The sequence below is a fragment of the Macaca thibetana genome, chromosome 6 (assembly GCF_024542745.1).
Source record: "Macaca thibetana thibetana isolate TM-01 chromosome 6, ASM2454274v1, whole genome shotgun sequence".
NCBI lineage: Eukaryota > Metazoa > Chordata > Mammalia > Primates > Cercopithecidae > Macaca > Macaca thibetana.
This window is the reverse complement of record NC_065583.1, coordinates 113,506,147-113,517,046: the sequence shown is the minus strand read 5'-3', so window position 1 is coordinate 113,517,046 and position 10,900 is coordinate 113,506,147. Positions and strand designations below refer to the sequence as shown.

General features: G+C 41.0%; 1 non-coding gene across 1 annotated transcript; it reads right to left on the bottom strand.

Moving 5' to 3' along the window:
- Positions 1-5,452: 5,452 nt before the first annotated feature.
- LOC126957834 (U2 spliceosomal RNA) lies at positions 5,453-5,651 on the bottom strand. The gene has a single exon (XR_007726986.1). It is a non-coding gene; the product is annotated as a U2 spliceosomal RNA (small nuclear RNA).
- Positions 5,652-10,900: the final 5,249 nt, after the last annotated feature.

Here is a 10,900-nt window from a genome sequence, read left to right as displayed (position 1 = left end):
CATTCTTTTGCATTTGCTGAGGAGTGTTTTACTTCCAATTATGTGGTCAATTTTAGAATAAGTGCGATGTGGTGCTGAGAAGAATGTATATTCTGTTGATTTGGGGTGAAGAGTTCTGTAGATGTCTATTAGGTCCTCTTGTTCCAGAGCTGAATTTAAGTCTCGAATATCCTTGTTAATTTTCTGTCTCATTGATCTGTCTAATATTGACAATGGGGTGTCAAAATCTCCCACTATTATTGCGTGGGAGTCTAAGTCTCTTTGTAGGTCTCTAAGAACTTGCTTTATGAATTGGAGTGCTCCTGTATTGGGTGCATATATATTTAGGATAGTTAGCTCTTCTTGTTGCATTGATCCCTTTACCATTATGTAATGGCCTTCTTTGTCTCTTTTGATCTTTGTTGGTTTAAAGTCTATTTTGTCAAAGACTAGGATTGCAACCCTGGTTTTTTTTTTTCTTTCCATTTTCTTGGTAGATATTCCTCCATCCCTTTATTTTGAGCCTATGTGTGTCTTTGCACTTGAGATTGGTCTCCTGAAAACAGCACATTTATGGGTCTTGACTCTATCCAATTTGCCAGTCTGTGTCTTTTAACTGGGGCATTTAGCCCATTTACATTTAAGCTTAATATTGTTATGTGTGAATTTGATCCTGTCATTATGATGCTAGCTGATTATTTTGCCTGTTAGTCGATACAGTTTCTTATAGCCTGATAGTCTTTACAATTTGGTATGTTTTTGCAGTGGCTGGTACTGGTTTTTCCTTTCCATATTTAGTGCTTCCTTCAGGAGCTCTTATAGGACAGGCCTGGTGGTGACAAAATCTCTCAGCATTTATTTGTCTGTAAATGATTTTATTTCTCCTTCACTTGTGAAGCTTAGTTTGGCTGGATATGAAATTCTGGGTTGAAAATTCTTTTCTTTAAGAATGTTGAATATTGGCCCCCAGGCTCTTCTGGCTTGTAGGGTTTCTGCAAAGGGATGCGCTCTTAGTCTGATGGGCTTCCTTTTGCAGGTAACCCAACCTTTCTCTCTGGCTGCCCTTAACATTTTTTTCTTCATTTCAACCTTGGTGAATCTGATGATTATGTGTCTTGGTCTTCTCGAGGAGTATCTTTGTGGTGTTCTCTGTATTTCCTGAATTCGAATGTTGGTCTGTCTTGCTAGATTGGGGAAGTTCTCCTGGATAATATCCTGAAGAGTGTTTTCCAACTTGGTTCCATTCTCCCTGTCATTTTCAGGTACACCAATTGAATGTAGGTTTGGTCTTTTCACATAGTCTATATTTCTTGGAGGTTTTGTTCTTTCATTTTTAGTATTTTTTCTCTAATCTTGACTTCATGCTTTATTTCATTAAGTTGATCTTCAATTTCTGATATCCTTTCTTCTATTTGATTGATTTGGCTACTGATACTTGTGCATCCTTCACAAAGTTCTCTTGCTGTGTTTTTCAGCTCTACCAGGTCACTTATGTTCTTCTCTAAACTGGTTATTCTAGTTAACAATTCATCTAATCTTTTTTCAAGGTTCTTAGCTTCCTTGCATTGGGTTAGAACATGCTCCTTTAGCTCAGAGGAGTTTGTTATTACCCACCTTCTGAAGCCTACTTCTGTCAATTTGTCAAACTCATTCTCCATCCAGTTTTGTTCCCTTGCTGGCGAGGACTTGTGGTTCTTTGGAGGGGAAGAGGCATACTGCTTTTGGAATTTCCAGCCTTTTTGCACTGGTTTTTCTTCATCTTTCATTCACAGATTTATCGACCTTTGGTCTGATGATGGTGACTTTTGGATGGGGTTTTTGTGTGGACATCCTTTTTGTTAATGTTTATACTATTCCTTTTTGTTTGTTAATTTTCCTTCTAACATTCAGGCCCCTTCAGGCCCCTCTGCTGAAGGTCTGCTTGAGTTTGCTGGAGGTCCACTCCAGACCCTGTTTGCCTGAGTATCACCAGCGGAGGCTGCAGAACAGAAAAGATTGCTGCCGTTCTTTCCTCTGGAAGCTTCGTCCCAGAGGGGAACTCACCAGATGCCAGCTGGAGCTCTCCTGTATAAGGTGTCTGTTGATCCCTGCTAGGAGGTGTCTCCCCATGAGGAGGCGCATGGGTCACGGACCCACTTGAGGAGGCAGTCTGTCCCTTAGCAGAGCTTGAGCGCTGTGCTGAGAGATCTGCTGCTCTCTTCAGAGCCAGCAGGCAGGAACATTTAAGTCTGCTAAAGCTGCACCCACAGTCCCTGACTGGGGCTTCTGTCTTTCTTTCAGAGATGCCCTGCCCAGAGAGGAAGAATCTAGAGATGCAGTCTGGCTGCAGCAGCTTTGCTGAGCTGCAGTGGGCTTTGCCCAGTTTGAACTTCTCAGTGATTTTGCTTACACTGTGAGGGGAAAACCGCCTACTCAAGCCTCGGTAATGCCCTTCCCCCCGCCAAACTCGAGTGTCCCAGGTTGACTTCAGACTGCTGTGCTGGCAGCGATAATTTCAAGCCAGTGGATCTTAGCTTGCTGGGCTGTGTGGGGGTGGGATCCTCTGAGCAAGATCACTTGGTTCCCTGGCTTCAGCACCCCCTTTCCAGGGGAGTGAACGGCTCTGTCTCACTAGTGTTCCAGGCACTACTGGGGTATAAAAAAAAAACTCCGGCAGCTAGCTTGGTGTCTGCCCAAATGGCCACCCAGTTTTGTGCTTAAAACCCAGGACCCTGGTGGTATAGGCACCCGAGGGAATTGCTTGGTCAGCGGGTTGTGAAGACCGTGGGAAAAGCATAGTATCTGGGCCGGAATGCACAGTCCCTCATGGCACGGTCCCTCATGTCACAGTCCCTCAGGGCTTCCCTTGGCTAGGGAGGGAGTTTCCTGACCGCTTGTGCTTCCTGGGTGAGGCGATACCCCACCCTGCTTCAGCTCGCTCTCCATGGGCTGCACCCACTGTCTAACTAGTCCCAATGAGAGGAACCGGGTACCTCCACTGGAAATGCAGAAATCACCCGCCTGCTGCACTGATCTTGCTGGGAGCTGCGGACTGAAGCTGTTCCTATGTGACCATTTTGCCAGCCATCCCCCACAGTCTATTTATTTATTATACATTTAAAGAATGAATTTACTGGATCAAAGATTATTAACTTTTTTCTTTTTGCAGACATATATATGTGTGTGTGTGTGTATGTATATATGTATATATAAATGTATGATTTTTTCCTCATTATTAAAGCAGTGCTTGTTCATTACAGAACGTTTAGAAAATAAAGATACATATGAAGGAGAAGAATATCCCCCTGTGGCAGAGAAGGCTCACTTTACTGTCCACCAAACGTCTTGTTCCTTTTTCCATAATTAGTCTGGGGATAGATTTTGCAGCCCCTATCTCTCACCCACTGCATCTACATGTGACCAATGATGTGTAAACAGGTCACTTTCAAGCCAAGACTTTGAAGTTACTAGTGTACTTTCCTCAAGATGTTTTTCTGTCTGCTGGAAGGAAGCAATTGATAATTAGGCTCTAGGGGATGTGAGGAACCAGGAGATGGAAGGAGTCTGGATCCCTTAATCACTGAATGGACGAGCACCCCCTGCTGACTAGGACCACTGGGTTTCACTGTCACATGAAACTGTTGGGTTAAGTCACTGGAATTTGGTGATTTATTCTTTAGAAGGAATCATTGTTAACAAATTGGCATATTTTTTCTCAGTTTTTCCTGTACACTTTTTTCTCTTTAGTTTAGATCGTGGAATAAAAATTTTTAAGGCTATTAATATGTATTACCAAAATGCTTTTCAAAAACGCTGCTTTAATTTATACTCAAGCTATACTATATGTGAGAATGGCTTGGTCAGCATTGCTTGTTTATAGTTGCTGCATTGTTACAAATATTCTTATAACAGCCTACTTACAAAACCCCTCTAAATTATGTGACAATCTTCTAGATACCTTATTTCTCTTATCAAATTGTAAAGTTTCTGAGATTCAATGTTTGAATGTCCTTCACTATCATAATAGCTTAATCCATATTTGTTAAATGACTTTTAAGCCCAATGTTCAGAATGTTTACTGAAATCTATTTTAACACTGACATAATATAGTCTAGCAAATCATTGTTGGCTAATTAGTTTACTTTCAGAACCACATATATATATATTTTTTTTGTCATCCTTTCAAGTTAACAGTTAAAGGCTTGCCATTGATTACATCATTTTAGAGTCAGGAACACTATGCAGTTCTCTGAGCTCATCTGACTTCCCAGCCTCCAGGGTCACCTCTGCTCCATCCCATTCCCATTCATTGTTCACTTAATTATTCAACAAATATTTTTTCAGCACTTGCTATATGTCAGCACTTGGGTTTTGGCTATGAACAAAACAAAGATTCCTTTCTCCATGGAGCTTACATTTTAGAGGGGGAGATGGACATTAAATAATAGACACAATAAGTAAATTTAGATATTGTATTTGTCCATTCTTGCTATAAAAGAATACCTAAGTTTGGGATAATTTATAAAAAATAGTGATTTATTTTGGCTCACAGTTCTGCAGGCTGTACAGAATGCATGGTGCTGGCATCTGCTCTAGATGAGGGCCTCAGGAAGCTTCCAATCATGGTGGAAGGTGAAGGGGAAGCAGGCGCCACATGGTGAGAGTGGGAGCAAGAGTAGGGGGAGGTGTCACACTCTCTTAAACAACCAGATGTTGCATGAACTCAGAGGGAGAACTCAGCACCGAGCCATTAATGAAGGATCTGCCCCCGTGACCCAAACCCCTCCACCAAGCCCCACTCCACCACTGGGGTTTACATTTCAACTTGAGATTTGGAGGGGACATACATCCAAACTATATCAGACATGTTAGAAGATATGGAAGAAAAGAGGAAAAGCAGGGTAAGAGGGAGATTGCACTTTAAAATACAGTGTGTGTTAGGGTAGACCTCATCAAGACAGTGACATTTAGGCAAAGACTTGAAGGAGGTAAGGAATATCAAAGAGACAAATCATTCCAAACAAAGAAACCAGTGTGTGAAAAGCCGGAGGCAGGACTGGGTTGGTGTGTTCAGGGAGTAGCAGGGAGGAGGCACTGTGTCTGCCTCAGGGTGAGGGAGGGAGGTCAGGACTGGGGTGTGAGGCAGTGGAGCACGGGAAAGGGCATTCTAGGGCTTTGACTCTTGTTCTGAGTGAAATGGGAAGGAGAGGAGTGACTTGATCTGATTTAAATGACATGCTGACTGCTGTGTTGAGAGTAGGCTGCAGACAGGCAAGAAGAAAAGTAGAGAACCAAACGGAAGGCTATTTCAAAATCCAAAGAGATGACCATGGCTTGGGTCAGAATGGTAACAGTGGCTACAGGGAAAGAAGCAGGAATTTGGATGTATTTGGAATATAGAGTCCATAGGATTTCCCAATAGACTGGATATAGGGGTGGGGGTGGTAAAAGTCTCTACAGTACAGGTAGAGAGACCTTTCTGAAATGTAAATCTAAATTGTAAATGGCTGAATGCCTTGCAATAGCTCCCTTTCATTTACCATGAATAAATGTCAAACAAAACAAATAATTGACAATGTATAATGTAACCCCATAATGTAGCCCATGACTGGACTAATCTCTCACTTTCTTGCATTTTAAACTGATAGGAACATATACTACACTTGGTCTTAGCTAAAAGGCTGAGAAGTGGTGCCGCCTTGCATTTTCTACACCAGCCACAACCAACCACTGACTTCTCACTTTCCATCTCCACACCTTCTAAAACTCAGCTCAGGCATTTTTTTTTCTCCCCCCATGGAAAGACTTTCCCAACTTTTGGTGTATCAGTTTCCTGTGGCCACTGTTACAAATGACCACAAACTTGATGGCTTAAAACACAGGAATGAATTTGGTCACAACACTGAAGGCCAGAGTCCAAAGTCGGAATGTAGTTCAGGCCGCATACCCTCAGAAGGTTCTGGAGGAGAAGCCCTTTCTTGATTGTTTCAGCTTCTAGTGGCTGCTGGCATTCCTTGGTTTGTGGCTGCATCACTCTGATCTCTGCCTCTGTCTTCTCATGGCCATGTCTACTGTGTGTCTGTATCAAATCTCCCTCTTTCTCTCTCATATAAGGACATTTATGATTGGATTTAGGGCCCATCAGGATAATCTCCTCATGCCAATATCCTTAACTTAATCACATCTGTAAAGACCCCTTTTCCTTATAAGTTAACATTTACAGGTTCCAGGGATTAGGACCTGATCTGTGGGTGGCCTGAGTCAGCCTGCTATACTTGTTAGAGGCCTTATATCCCCAGCCATAGCACTTGCACACTCAGTTATTTCTGAGCATGTGTACACACACAGATATTCCCACTGCTCAAGGTTTCTTAAGGCCAGGGGTTATATCTTATTAATAATCACTGCTTTCCTCACCCCCAGCAGTTTCTAGCTCACAGCTAATGGTCAGGGCACATTGATTGGGTGAATGAATGAAGATTCATGAAGCAGAATTAGTAACTGCTATGTGCTGTTGGGACTTCATAATTTTGTGAAAATGAGATCAGGATTGGATTCCTCAGATATCTGCACAGTGGCTTTTCTTTGTTTCTTTCCTTTTCTTTTTGTGTCCAGCTGTTGCATTAGAACACCCTTATTAAGTGAGCCTGCTCTGTCTAGGATTTGGGCCCAGTTATAGCCCTTGATAAACATAGCAATAGTTGGATAAAAGAAGAATACATATTTTCCTTTCACTGGTATATAAAACCTAGAACCCTGAACATTTGCAGTTAGCTCTGGGTGCTAAGAAAATTGATCATGCTGCCAGTTGGAAACATAAGATCTCTCAGGGTTATAGGTAGGGTAGCAGGGTATCCTGATAATAGTCCTTCCTTTGTTATGTGGGTGGTCATGATACTGCATCAGTAGATTGGTGGGACTGCCAGAGAGGTACTTGGGAAGTGACTATGACTTTGGCTTATTTGTATAATCCTCTGCCTATTTGGTTTAGGATTTAGCTGGGGCACTGATTGGCTTAACAGGGTGGGACACCATGAAGGACACACAGGTCAATATAATATCCCAAGATTCTACTTACCAAATGGTTTCTGATTTTATTTCCATTGCCCTAGGGCTTAGTCATACATGGCTACAAGAAGAGTAGGTCTGGTGGCTGAAAAGCAGATCAGTGTTGTGCTTTTGCGGTGGATTCTATCTGTCCAGAAAAGGCACACTATTTAATTTCACATCTTGGAAATTTTCTTCCTGTGTTCCCATCATTTTCTTCCTATGTTCCTTTGATTATTGTGAGCCATGTTTGCAGATAGCAGTGACCTACTTTGCTACATTTTTGTAAATCACATTTATTATCAACCTTGATAGGGGGCCAGACGTAATCAAACATTACACTGGTTAAAATCACATGTGCTTTCAGATGCCTATGGGGCAAACTGTGGCACATTTAAAAATTCTTGAGCAAAGTCTGGATAAATGAAATGATAAATCCCCCCTGCTGTTATAGAAGTGCAATGATTTGTATTAATAGTCTGCCTTAATGCAGGGTCCTCCTGAATGAGTTGTATCTTTTTATTAATATCCTCCTTCCTTGTATTCTAGCAGCTTGTCCCAAATATCCATTAGGTGGCTTCAAGGCTAGGGAACATGGATCTCTTTTTTATCAATGAAGGAATTCAAAATATGTTGACAATGAGGGATTAGATGGAGAAAATGGAGTTAAAAAGGAGAGGGGACATGACAGACAGCTATAAGAAAGAGCCCTTTCAGCTGGGTACCTTCTAAGTCCCTTTAAACTTACTGTCATGTCTCATGACATTTCTGCAGCAACTCTCACTAGAAACTAGCGTTATGGTCTCTGCTCTGCTATGTGTGGGTAATTTAAAAGGGCCAGCAAAATCATGAAAGCCACATCTCATGCTTCGTTAGAGGACAGGAGCAGAGCGGGAAGGAGCTGGGTAACAAACAGAGCTGTCTAGATCCAAGAACACTGAGCCTGGTTTTGCCATCAGCGAGGACCTGCCCTTTGCATACATATTCTCTGGGCCCTCTGCTGTCACTGCCAACTGGCAGTGCTCATTGTCTTCCCACGAGTGTCTTTAGAGTCTGTCCCCTCTCACCCCTACAGAGGATGGTCTCTGAGTCCCGGCCAGCCCTGCAGGCTCTTATCTGGCGCCCAGCTCATGCTCAACCGGTCCCCACTCAGGAGAGCTCTGTGATGGGTTAAAATGAGGACTCTCCCTGAGAGGTGTTTGCATTTTAATAGGAGACACTTTAAAACAAATCTAATTCTTACTATTATATTACAAACATTACTATTGTAGATATGACTGAGTATAACATATACACAGCTCAGAGCTCAGATTTTAAGTGTACAGCTTGAATTTTTGCCAAGTAAAACCACAATCCAGATCAAGACCAGTATGTTAGCAGTACCCTAGATGCCTTCCTTGTGCCACGTCTGGATCGCCTGGCCTGTTGCCAAAGGCGACTACTATTTTGATTCCTGTAACCACAGATGAGTTTTACCAGTGTGTGAACTTTATAGCATTGGAATCATAAATATATACAGTTGACCCTTGAATAGCTCAGAGGTTAGGGACAGTGACCCTCCACACAGTCAAAAATCCATTTATAACTTTTGACTTTGCAAAAACTTTACCAATAGCCTGCTATTGGCCCGAAGTCTTACTGATAACACAAACAACCAATAAACATATTTTTGTATATATATTATATACTGTATTCTTACAAAAAAAATCTAGAGAAAAGAAATTGTGATTAAGAAATCGTAAAGAAGAGAAAATATAGTTACTATTCATTAGGAGGAAGAGTATCATCATAAAAGTCTTCATCCTTATCTTCACATTGAGCAGATTGAGAAGGAGGAGGAAGAGGAGGGGTTGGCCTTGCTGTCTGATGGGTGGCAGAGGCTAAAGAGAGTCTGAGTCTAAGGGACCTGTGCAGTTCAAGCCCGTGTTGATCAAGCTCAACTGTGCTTTTTTGGATCATTTTGTTTGTTTGTTTGTTTTTTTCACTCAAACTTACGTCTGTTAGAGTTATCAAGGTTGTTGCTAGCAGCTGTATTTGCTCTTTTTATTGCTGTATAATATTCCATTTTGTGGGAAAACTTCATAATTTACAGACAGTCCCCGACCTCAGATGGTTTGGCTTATCGTTTTTCCACTTTATGACAGCATGAAAGCAATGTGCGTTCAGTAGAAACCATACTTTGAGTACCCATACAACTATTCTGTTTTTTGCTTTCAGTACAGTATTCAATAAATTACATAAGTTATTCAACATTATTATAAAATAGGTTTTGTGTTAGGTAGGGGCTAGGCTAAGGTACAGTGTTCAGTAAGGTTAGGTGTATTAAATGCATTTTTTACCACAATATTTTCAACTTATGATGGTTTAATTGGGACGTAACATTGAAAGTCGAGGAACATCTATATTTATCCATTCTATTGTTGATGAACATTTAAATTGATTTGGGCCACAGTGGCTCACACCTGTAATCCCAGCAATTTGGGAGGATGAGGCGGGCAGCAGTTCACTTGAGGCCAGAAGTTCAAGACCAGACAGGCCAATGTGGCAAAACCCCGCCTCTACTAAAAATACAAAAATCAGTTGAACGTGGAGGCAGATGCCTGTAATCCCTGCTGAGGCAGGAGAATCGCTTGAACCTGGGAGGCGAAGGTTGCAGTGAGCCGAGATCACGCCACTGCACTCCAGGCTGGGTGACAGAGTGAGACTCTGTCTCAAAAATAAAATAAAATAAAATAAAATAAAATAAAATAAAATAAAATAAAATAGAATAAAATAAGGATTTGGGCTATAATGAATACTCCTGTGAATATTCTTAAACGTGTCCTCTGATACATGTAGGAGCAGGATTGCTAGGTCAAAGAGTGAACATATATTCAATTGGGTAGAGACGGACAAGTTCCAGAGTGGTTCTACCAAGTTACGTTCCGACTAGCAGTGTATGAGTCTTAGTAACTACATACCTCATTGCCAATATGTGGCATTGTCTTTTTTTTTTTTTTTTAGTTTTAGCCATTCCGGTGGGAAGGTAGTAGTGGCTCATTTGGTTGTAATTCACATTTTCATGGCAACTAGTGCTATTGAGCATCTTTTCACAGACTTATTTGCCTTTTGTTTATTCTCTTTTGGGTAGTGCTCATTTAATTTGGAATAGATTTCAACAGATGGCCTATCTGTCTGTATATCTGTGTACATCACATATATATGTGTATATAGCTATATCTAGATGATATATAGCCAGATATACATAAATCTCTGATAAAAATGTTATTGAAATAATTAGTACATACTTGCAATTGATTGAAAATTGGCCCTAATTCTCCACCTTTCCCTGTAACCACAACCTTTGAAATATAATTTGAAAATCTTCCCATAAAGAGGCAGTGTTAGTTCCCTCCAATCTTTGCTGATCTTTGACTTGTTTTGGCTGATAAGATGCATTGGAAGTGACAGTGTGCCAGTTCTAAGGTCGCGCCTGAAGAGGCCTTGTGTACTTCCTTCTGCTGCCAACGTAACAGGCTGAGGCTAGCCTGATGGAGCCTGAAGAGTGCTGAGGCACCCAGCCAGTAGCCAGCACATTCTTATTAAAGAAGAAACATGCAAATTTGGTAAATGAACGTGGTATCATATTTTAAGCTGTATTCCTTTGGTTACTAGTAAGATAGAACATTTAAAAATCTGTTTAGTGTCCTTTGCTTGTTCACATCCTTTATACATTTTCCTTTTGGAGAATTCACCTATTTGTAGAGCTTTTTAGGTAAAAAGAATATTAACTTTTTGTATTGTATATGGAAAAAATGTTCTGTAGTTTTTTATTTCCTTTTACATTTTATCAAATTTTTATATGCAAAAATTTTAAGTTTTTTTTTTTTTTCCTCTGTGGCATCTTTATTTTTCT